We start from the raw sequence: 10,403 nt of genomic DNA on the forward strand, positions 1-10,403 counted from the left end.
TGTTCCGGCCCGAAGCTGGTACCGGCCCGTATCCAGCCGATGTTACAGTGCTGCCGCAGCGAAGGACCCTTCTTCGAGTGCCCCCATGGCAGTGATTTAACGTCATTGCGCCCCCCCCGGCCACCAACAGCCCGGGAGCAAAAGGAGCAGCTGCCCCGGGACCAGTGATTTAAAAGGGCCAGGGGCTCGCTGCTACCGCAGCACTTTTAAATCGCCGCCGAGGCCAGGCAGCATGAATGGGCTGGCTGGGGGAGGCTGACCCCCAGACCTGCCCCTTTCCCCCAAGGCTCCGCCCCTTCCGGGGGGGCCGGAGCCAGGCCCCATACTGGTAAGTGTTCCATATTGCTTTCACCCCTGGGTATGGTGAAGGAGCAGAGGGGGGCACAGTAAAGGAACTGTGGTTGTAGAACTCAAGAACAGGAGGCGGAAGGCTCTGCCCCACGCACTCTGGGGTGGGCGTCCCGCTCACAGTTTTATGCTTATGAATCCTGCTTGTGACATTTTCCCTAATGAACGTTGGGTGACTTCTTTCATTAAAAGTTTCTTTTCTACACTCAGACTCTGTGCTTGCGAGTGGGGAATTATTGCCTCTCAGAGGTGCCTCGGGCTCGTGTGTAATTTTCCCAGGTTACTGGGTGGGAGCTCGAACCAGTTCTATGTTGTATTGTTGAAAAGGAACCCTTAGATATTGAACCCGGCCCTGGTTGCTGCCAGCTCCCTCTGGCAGAAGGGTGACATTAGTAATCATTTGTTATGCTCCTTTCAAAAAAATCTTGGAGTTTCTACACCCACATTTGCATTTGTTTAGCTAAACCAGTGCAAACCCCAAAATGGAAACTTCTTTTGATTTGAATGGTTTATTTTGGTGTTGCATGACCCTGTCCCTAGTCAGCTTCAGCGAAACCAAAATGTGACAGTCTTCACTACAGTCAAACCTCAAGGTGGGCAGTTGGGAATTAGTTACCTTGCTTTACTCAATAGAGCACGACAACGCTGCAGAGTAGCAGGCAAGTTCTGCATGACTGCAGCCATGCCTTCATCCAGCCTGGCATGGTATCCACACCCAGAGAAATCTGAGTGTGTACCCAATGGTTTGTAATGCCCCAGTTTGCTGTGACACTCCTTTCACAGGCTGTTCCCTCCACAGACTGTGTGCAGAAATGGTCTAGGCTGAGGAAATTCCTGTTGGCAAGGTCTTGGCAAGACCAAAGGTGGTGTGCTGTTACCTCCTTGTGCTCAAAGCCTACTTTAAACTGAAGTAAGAGCATCTCCACAGCCTTCTACCCTGGTTTAACTATTTTTTGAACAACACCTTCAGTTATACCGATGCAACTTTGGGTGTAAAGGAGCCTTCTGGTTAGTGGAAACAAACCAGGAGTGAAATCCTGGTCCTGTGAAGTCCATGGGAATTTTGCCATTGACTTCAATAGGGTCACGATTTCACCCCATGTTACTTATTGTAGGTAACAAAGCATGAATGGCAAAAGTTAGCAGTTCACCAACAACCCATCGGCTGCAAGTTGTTTGTCCAACTAATATTTATGAATAGGTCAGGAAGCAATTGGGAAGAAAAAGAAAAAAGGCTAAACTCATGTGCAGAATTATTTGCGGTGCATAATTTGACCAGCTCTAGTTGTAAGACGTAGAGTCAACATTTTTTTTCAGCCCTTGGGAAATGTGCTTGATTACCTAGTTTATTGTACGAGGGGGCAGATCCTGAGCTGGTGTAAATTGTTACAGCTCCGTTATTACCCCAGCTTTCTCCTTCTGCAATGCCTACTGATATATCACTATTAGAAAGAGGGTCTCAAAAGCTGCTGGAGCATAGGCTGTGCCTATGTATTGTGAATTTTTCCACCAAAAATTCTATATGGTAAAAACATTTAATGCACTAGAGATAAGAAGTTCTAAATTAGGGTTCCCACTGCAGATCCATTGCTCATATGTAGTAAAGTCTTTTGCATTACTGCACATGCTATTAATATGAGCAATCTGGCTGGTGGGAACAGAATCTGAATCTCCGGATTTCTGTGTGTTTCAATGCTCAGCCATAAAGTCACATTAACTTTTAACCTCTTTTATTCTTTAAAGAAAAATCAGGAGACTGAAGTGAGTGATCACACCCTGAAATAAGAAAAGGAGTACTTGTGGCACCTTAGAGACTAACCAATTTATTTGAGCATCTGATGAAGTGAGCTGTAGCTCACGAAAGCTCATGCTCAAATAAATTGGTTAGTCTCTAAGGTGCCACAAGTACTCCTTTTCTTTTTGCGAATACAGACTAACACGGCTGTTCCTCTGAACCCTGAAATAGACTCTCAAGAGATTACAGTGATCCCGCTTTAAAATAAAATTAGCCACGTGAGCCTCAAATATACCAAATAAATGTGGGGTCACACACTGAATGTATAGGGTCACACACTGAATTCAACACAAAAGGTATAACTAAGTAGAATTATGCCAAACTATGTAATCTCAAAGAATAAATTAAATCAATGGGATTGAATGGATCCACTTCTGGATAGAATTTGATTCTCTGGCCATGTTCTGATATCAGTTCCATCACTGCGATTGCAGAGTAACTCCATTCATCTCAATGCTTTGGATTTATACCAGTGAAATGGAGATCAAAATCTGTACTGAGTATTAAATCCACAGCAGATTTGAAGTTAACCCTAGTACCTTTTTCAGCACTGGGAGGTGGAGCAGGTCAGAACTCACAAGAGGAGTCAGTTATGATCCATTCCACCTTCCTCTTCCAAGAGCCCAACAATTCTCCCTCAGCATGACCAACCACCTGCAGGCCTGGGCCAGCATGGGGCGGACAGCAGGCACTGGCCAGCAGCAGGAAGAAACGGACATGGAGGCAGCAGCATGAGTGAGAGGGGAGACAGGGCTAGAGGTGGAAGATGGGTGAGGTGCTTGAGGCTAGACAGTTGCTCAGGATGCTTGTGTTGTGGTAGTTAGTGGGATGGGAAAGTGAAATCTTCTGAGGGTCGCAGAAGAGAGCTCATTTGATAGAGCGGAACAGGAGGCAATAGATGTGGGAAAGGAGGCCGGGCACTTGCTGCATGGAAAAATAAGCATATTCATCCTTAATGCTCTAAGGGGTAAGCCATGGGGGAACTCTCCAGGCATGTTCCCAAAACTTTATGCAGTAGGATCAATGTTACACTCAAGGCCTGATCCAAAGTCCATTTGGAATCAGTGAGAGTCTTTCCATTGACTTCAGTGGGCTTTAGATCAGGTGTTTAGTATCTTCCTATGAGACTTTCACATATTAATATTTGTTTGGCCCTTTGCTCTCTTTCAGATCCCTCATTAATTTTCATTGACCGCATTTTTCTCTCTTGTACCTGTTTGGTTGCATTTCCCACGTAGGGGCCAGAGACATTGCTGATGCAAGCTGTTGCTGGGTCTAGTAGATCAACTGCCCCAGTAAATTTAAGTGAGACAGGCGAGCTATACAGCATCTCTCTTTCTCACACACCCATGAGAAATTTCTGCCACTTTGTCACCCATACCAAGAGAGCCTCCAATATAAAGTGAGAAGATTTAAGCCACTTAACCAAAAGGCTGTGTATTACAAGAGCAAAGGAAACAAAAGCTTAACATGCCTTTTACTGTCTTTGGGTTTCTTGCAGTAAAGTATTATAGGGATACGTCTGAAATTCTGAACTCTAATTCTACGTGACCTTGTTTGGGCTCAGGTAAGGAAGCAAGAAAGATGTGCAAACTGTTTAGTAACTTTTATTCAAGAAATTGCTTCCTAACAAACTTTGACAACTTCCTTATTACTTGACAGTGTGGCAACACAGCCTTTGTGCCAAGCTTCCTCCTTCCTAGCTATTGCATTTTCTTATACAAAGTGGAAGTTAATCAGTATATCAAGCATCTGCCCTGGTTTTTTGAACTTCTCAAACTAGATTTTTGTTATCTGACACCAATCAGAAATGCCACCAGTGCGGTTTCCTGGACAGATCCTTCTAATTTTAAACAAAAAGAAAAATTTTCCTATGTTAAAATGTCCTCTTTAGAAAAGCAAGATTTTAACATCCCACCCTCCATTTACCTTTCCTCATGCAGGTGTTAGAGTCAGGTAAGTGCAGTTGCGATTCCACTACAGTGCAAATCATTACATCAAGATATTTTCTGCAATCTGCTACTCCCAGTTTCTTTTCATTCCTCTATTTCCAGATGGTTGAGACAAGTAATACACAGATCAGCAGCTCTTTCAAAGACATGTTACCACCTGGAGAGCTGTAGGAGAACTATTATCTGGACCTTAAGGCCTTGTAACTTGCACAATGCCACCTGCCCCAAGGAAGGGGTGAAGTGCTACATTATCCATAGGATTTGGGTATGTAATGATTTAAGGGCTATCATAATTAGCCATTAGTGAGGGTTCTGAATTCTCCACAACGGCTACGATCCTCTCCATAAGGAGGGTGGGACCTATATGTTACACAGACATAGCTATTCTGTATCCTTTCTATACTCCCCCAGTCACAAATATCTACCAGGGTATATTTTAAAAAGCAAAACAAAGGAATTCAATATGTATTTTTAATAAACAACTCTAACAAAGTTTCAGAAGCGAGAAAGGGAGGGAGCTCAGAGTCTCAACTGGTGCAAATCCATTCAACTCAATGGAACTAAACTGAATACCTGCCAAGCCGGTCCATAGTTTTAAAGCAGTTTTCAAAGCAAAGAAAAGATGTAGAACTGCTAGTTAAAATATTTAGATATTCTAAATTTAGTAATCAGACATGTTTCCTCTTCAAGTTCTCTGAATGCAAGTATACACAAAACATACATTTATTGTACTGTATTATAATAATGTTAAAGGTCCACATCTACTTCTATGAAATCAATGGTAAAACTCATCAGCTTCTAAGGAAAGCAGAATCGGGTGGCAAAAGACTAGAATAGCATGGACAATTTGCAAAGGCTTGTAAAAATTAGCAAGAACAAGGACACCTGCATAAGCATTTCAGCCTGTGCTGTATATTATGGGCCAGATTTTCAGAGGGCTATTGTTTACATGTACATAGAACTCTTGATATGTATGCACAAGCAAAGGCTTGCGTGCAGGCCTTCTGGCTGCACATTAGAAGTGCATAGGTCAGATGTGCAAAATTGTGCTTTTAAAAGTTTTGTCTACTCTTGCAGTACCCAATGAAAAGCACGTATGTGGGAGTCTAGGGCACTGCATGCAAATACTAGAGTCATGATGCTAGTGCATGTGACCAAGAAGTGAAAGTGACTACACAAAGCTCTCTCAATTACCAAAAGTTAACACAAAACACCATGGGAGAAATGTTTTCCCTGCAAACTCAGTTTGAGTAATTTAAGTCCAGATCTTCAGCTGGTTTAAATTAGTGTATCTCCATTGATCTGGTGTTACGTGTAATGATCAAAACCTGAGATTCTTTTATGCAAGACTGAATTCTGCTCTCAGTTACCCTGGCATAATAAGCCAGAGTAATTTGACTGCTTTCACGGGTTTCTTAGACACCAGTCTAAGAAAGTTCAAAACCTGGCTGTAAATTCTTATTCAGACTCACTCTCAAAGGGCTTGTCTACACTATGAAATTAGACTGAATTTATTAAAGTTGACCTGTAGCCTCCAATTTTCCAAAAATCGATGGTGTATGTCCCCACTATGTACATTCCGTCGGCAAGCCCATCCCCACTACCATGGGTAGCAGTGACTCACAGAGCGATGCACTGTGGGCAGCTATCCCACAGTTCCTGCTCCCGATTGGAATTCTGGATTAGGCTCCCAATGCCTGATGGGACAAAAACATTTTTGTGAGGTGTTTTGGGTACATATCATCAGCCTCCCACGATGCACTTGGCTCCTACCTCCCTCCCTGAAAGCAATGGCAAAACAGTCATTTTCGCACCTAAGCCTGGGTTACTTGTGCAGATACCATAGCATAGACCCTGCTCAGCTGTACGCTGTTGTTGTGAGCATCACAAACACCTCGTGCATTGTCCTGCAGTATTTGCAGAGCTTAGCCAAGAGCAGTAACACAGGAAAATGTGATGCCATGCAAATAGCTGTGCTGGAAGCTATGGAATACAGTACATACTGGCAGTGGCAGCCAGGCTTGTTTATACAGTGGAACGCCACTTCTGGGCCTGGGAAACAAGCACAGACTGGTGGGACCACATCCTGATATGGGATGAGGAGCAGTGGGTGCATAACTTTTGCATGTGCAAGGCCACTTTCATGGAACTTGTGAATTGCTTTCCCCAGCCCTGAAGCACAGAAATACCAAAATGAGACCTGCTCTGGCAGTTGAGAAGTGAGTGGTGATAGCCCTGTGGAAGCTTACAATGCTGGATTGCTACCGGTCAGTCGGGAATCAGTTTGGAGTGAGTAAATCTATCATGGGGGCTGCTGTGATCCAAGTCACCGGGTCAATCAATTCACTTCCGCTAAGGTGGTTAGTGACTCTGGGAAACATGCAGGACATAGAGGATGGCTTTGCTGCAGTGGGGCGATAGACGGAACGCATATCCCTATCTTGGCACCAGACCACCTTGCCCAAGAGTACATAAATTGAAAGGGGTACTTCTCAATGGTGTAAGTGCTGGTGGATCACAAGGGCCCTTTCACCAACATCAACATGGGATGGCTGGGAAAGGTGCATGACGCTCGCATCTTTAGAAATTCCGGTCTCTTCAGAAAGCTGCAAGAAGGAACTTTCTTCCCAGACCAGAAAATTACTGTTGGTGATGTTGAAATGCCAATAATTATCCTTGGAGACACAGCCTATCCCTTGCTCCTAGGGCTCACGAAGCCATACACAGGCTGCCTGGACAGCAGTAAGGAGCAGTTCAACCATAGGCTAAGCAAGTGCAGAATGGTGGTAGAATGTGCCTTTGGACATCTAAAGGGGCGCTGGTGCAATTTACTCACTAGGTTAAACTTCAGTGAAAGCAGTATTCCTATTGTTGTTGCTGCTTGCTGTGTGCTCCATAATATCTGTGAAAGTAAAGAGGAAAAAAGTTTCTGGGGGGGAGGGGGGTTAAGGCAGATTGCCTGGCTGCCAATTATGAGCAGTCAGACAACAGGGCAATAAGAAGAGCACATCACAGCGCACTGCATCTCCGAGAGGCTTTGAAAACTAGTTTCATGAATGACCCAACAGTGATGTGGTAGTTGTGTGTGTTGTTCCTGACCAACCTGCCCCCTTTTTTGCATGTACTACCCTATAAACTAAACCCCCACCAACCACAGTGTGCACAGTAAATAAAGAACCTCTTAGCATAATAAAAATGCATGAATTGAGGACAACAAACACTGAACAGAGACAGCAATGAATAGTAATGATAACCAGGTAAGGGCCTGATAATACAGGGAGGGAGGGGCAAAGGCACATAGCTTATTACGCTTTCACTAACTAGCAATCAAAGGTATGGGAATGAGAGCCTTCTGCTCCATGAACCATCCCCTGGAGTTGAGTTCAAGGGATAACAGAACCCCCCACGCCTTCTACGACATCTGGGAGGAGGAGGATATGGAACGTGGTGAGGAGGGCAGCTGGTTCATCACTGGGTGCAGCAGGACTCTAAGGTCTAGCTGCCTTTCCTGCACCTCAACATGTCTGTTTGCTCCCCCATAAGCTCCATCGTCTCCTCTTGCGTGTTATGCTCTTGTTCCCTGCTTGCTTTCCAGCCCTCTTGGTCGACATGTTTGCTTTGAGAGCGTGAGCCTCCATACATGGAGCTGGGCCCTGTCAGCCTTGGAGGAATGCATCAAATCACAGAACAGGTCTTCCCTTGTCCACTTTTTTCCAACTTCTAATCTGCAACAGCCTTTGTGCTAGAGTAGAGGAAGCACCCAGAGAAAGTGTTCAGCTTCAAGGAAAAGCATAAAACAAAAGGTTAATTGTTGCAATGAAAAAATTCACAGCAGTAAATACATTCCCTGAGGTACTCGGCCAAATTGTGTTTCAAAAGAAGAGCCTGCCATTAAGGTACAACACTGGGCAGCAGATTTCAGTTTGCAGGCAGGCATAGTAAGTACACATGAAAGGATAGGTGGTTTGAGGGCACACCTGGGGACCTTTTTTTAGTGTGGAAACTCTTGGCACAAACAAGCTTTTTCAGGGAGTACCCTTTGCGAAGCTGGACTGGCTACCACTGTCATTTGCGGTAAACAACTGGGATAAACATTAACCACAATTACATTTAACCCCCGTAGTGTTATTACAAGTGTGCGCTCACCACAGGTGCCTTCCCCGCCATCACAGTCACGCACCAGCGGGACCTGGGAGGGGATTAGCTCCAGAGTTCGGAAAAGAGGTCCTGGCTGTCGGGGAGAATGGATCCTCCACATGCCTGCTGTGCATTCTTCTCCTCCTCCTCAACAATGTGCTACTCGTTGTTGCCCATGGCTGCCTGGGTCCCCTAGGAGGTATCCATGGAGACTGGTGGGGTCCCCGCCTAGAACCGCATGCAGCTGTTCATAGAAGAAGCATGTTTGTGGCTCAGCATCAGAGCTACTATTTGTCTCCCTTGTCTTCTGGTACACTTGCCTGACCTCCTTAATTTTCACACGGCACGGCTGTGTGTCCCTGGTGTAGCCTCCCCCCACCCCATGCCCTGTGCCATTTTGGCATTGATGTCAGCATCTCTGCTGCAGGTCGGGAGCTCTGCCTGCACAGACTCTTCTCCCTATACAGATCCAGCGTCTCCTGGGTGCTCCACCCTGGAGTGCGTTCGCGGCCCTGGGCAGCCATAGTCAGCTGTGGTGGTGAACGCTCCATGCTGATCAAACAGGAAATGAAATTCAGAAGTTCCCGGGGCTTTTCTTCCTGTCTACCTGGCTGAAGTGCAGTGGAGTTGAAAGTGCTGACCAGAACAGACACATTGGAGCATTCTGGGACACCTCCCGGAGGCCAAATAAGTTGAAATGCACTGTGCGGTCTGCACTACCCCCATCTGACATGGAAAGGTCTAATCTAGCACTACGCCTTTTGTAGAGGCAGAGTACAGGCATCAGTTTTAAAAGCCCTTTAGGTCTGCAGGAAGGGCTCTGTAGTGTAGACAAGCTAATTATAAACTCAGTCCAATGCAGGGAATTTTGTTCTAATGACATAGTGTAGACCAACCCAAAGTCAATGAGAGTTTTGCTCAAGGTAGGACCTTTGCATTTGAGCCAACAACACACACACCCCTACTTACCTACCGGCCAAGTCCTCAGCTACTGTAAATGTGAGTAGCTCCAGTAAAATCAGTGAAGGAAAAACAAATGCACCTTCAACATTTTGATCTTTAATTCTTCATGTCAAAAACAACAAATATAAAATAGGTGGACATGGAGTTATCCACTTAAATATTTCAGAGAGCCTTATCATGATGAGCAGTAACTCATACATTTCAGGCCTGATCCAGGGCCCATTCCAGTGTAAAGACTTCCCATTTAATTCAATGTGCATTGGATTGTGAGCAAATAAAACGCAGAGATATATCCTTGAAATAGGGCCAATGCTGAAGATGGAAATATTGATGACCCTGAGCTTACAGAACAGTAAAACAACTTAAAAATTCAGATATCTTCTTCACTAACAAGGAGAGCTGCCCCCTTCCTTATAAAGCACTTTTGAAAAAAAGCATGTTAAGTTTGTTGTGTTAATCTGTGATCTTTGTCTAGAATTCTAGGCTAAACTGTTGTGGATATTGAAGTTCACATGTTTTTAAAAAGAGGGCTTGGTCCAACCACAGTAGTCTAGGACAGAAAGATCAGAGGTTTCCAGGAGTCCTGTTCATGGTCTCCTGGGTTATTGCATCACTGTAGGTGGAATGGTTAGTTTTCCTCAGGAGAAATAATCTGTACAATGATATATTCTCCATAGCTAGCATGCAGCTCTGTTATTACCTACCAGAGCAGTCATTCAGAAAATACACAGGCCAGAGACAATTGATAGGTATTATCCAGTTTAAAAAAGGGGGGCGTGTGAAAGGAAAAAAATTGGATCATAAAGATGGAATACATATACTATAATTCAGAACTTCCAAAACTTAAACTACTGAAGACTCTGTGGTTGACCATGGGGAGGTTGCATTTCCTGTCTTAAAACAGCGTAAAGCCAATACAATGCAACTTCAGGATATTTTTAGTTCTGGGTGCCAGAAACACAAAGCAAACCACCATAAGACAATTTTTTTTTTTTTTTTTTTAAAAAGAGTCACCCAGGGAAACATTTTGAAACATCCTTCAGTATTTCAGAGAAAGGAGAGAGAGGGTGCAGTTAATTTTCTTCAGTGAACACAGAACCAGGGCAGGTGGTGATCTAGACGAGATAGAACACTAGTGCTATTAATGTAGGGTTCTTATGCCTTCCTCTGAGGCATCTGGTGCCGGCCCCCGTCTGAGACAAGATACT

Source organism: Caretta caretta, chromosome 5, assembly GCF_965140235.1.
Source record: "Caretta caretta isolate rCarCar2 chromosome 5, rCarCar1.hap1, whole genome shotgun sequence".
NCBI classification, from domain to species: domain Eukaryota; kingdom Metazoa; phylum Chordata; order Testudines; family Cheloniidae; genus Caretta; species Caretta caretta.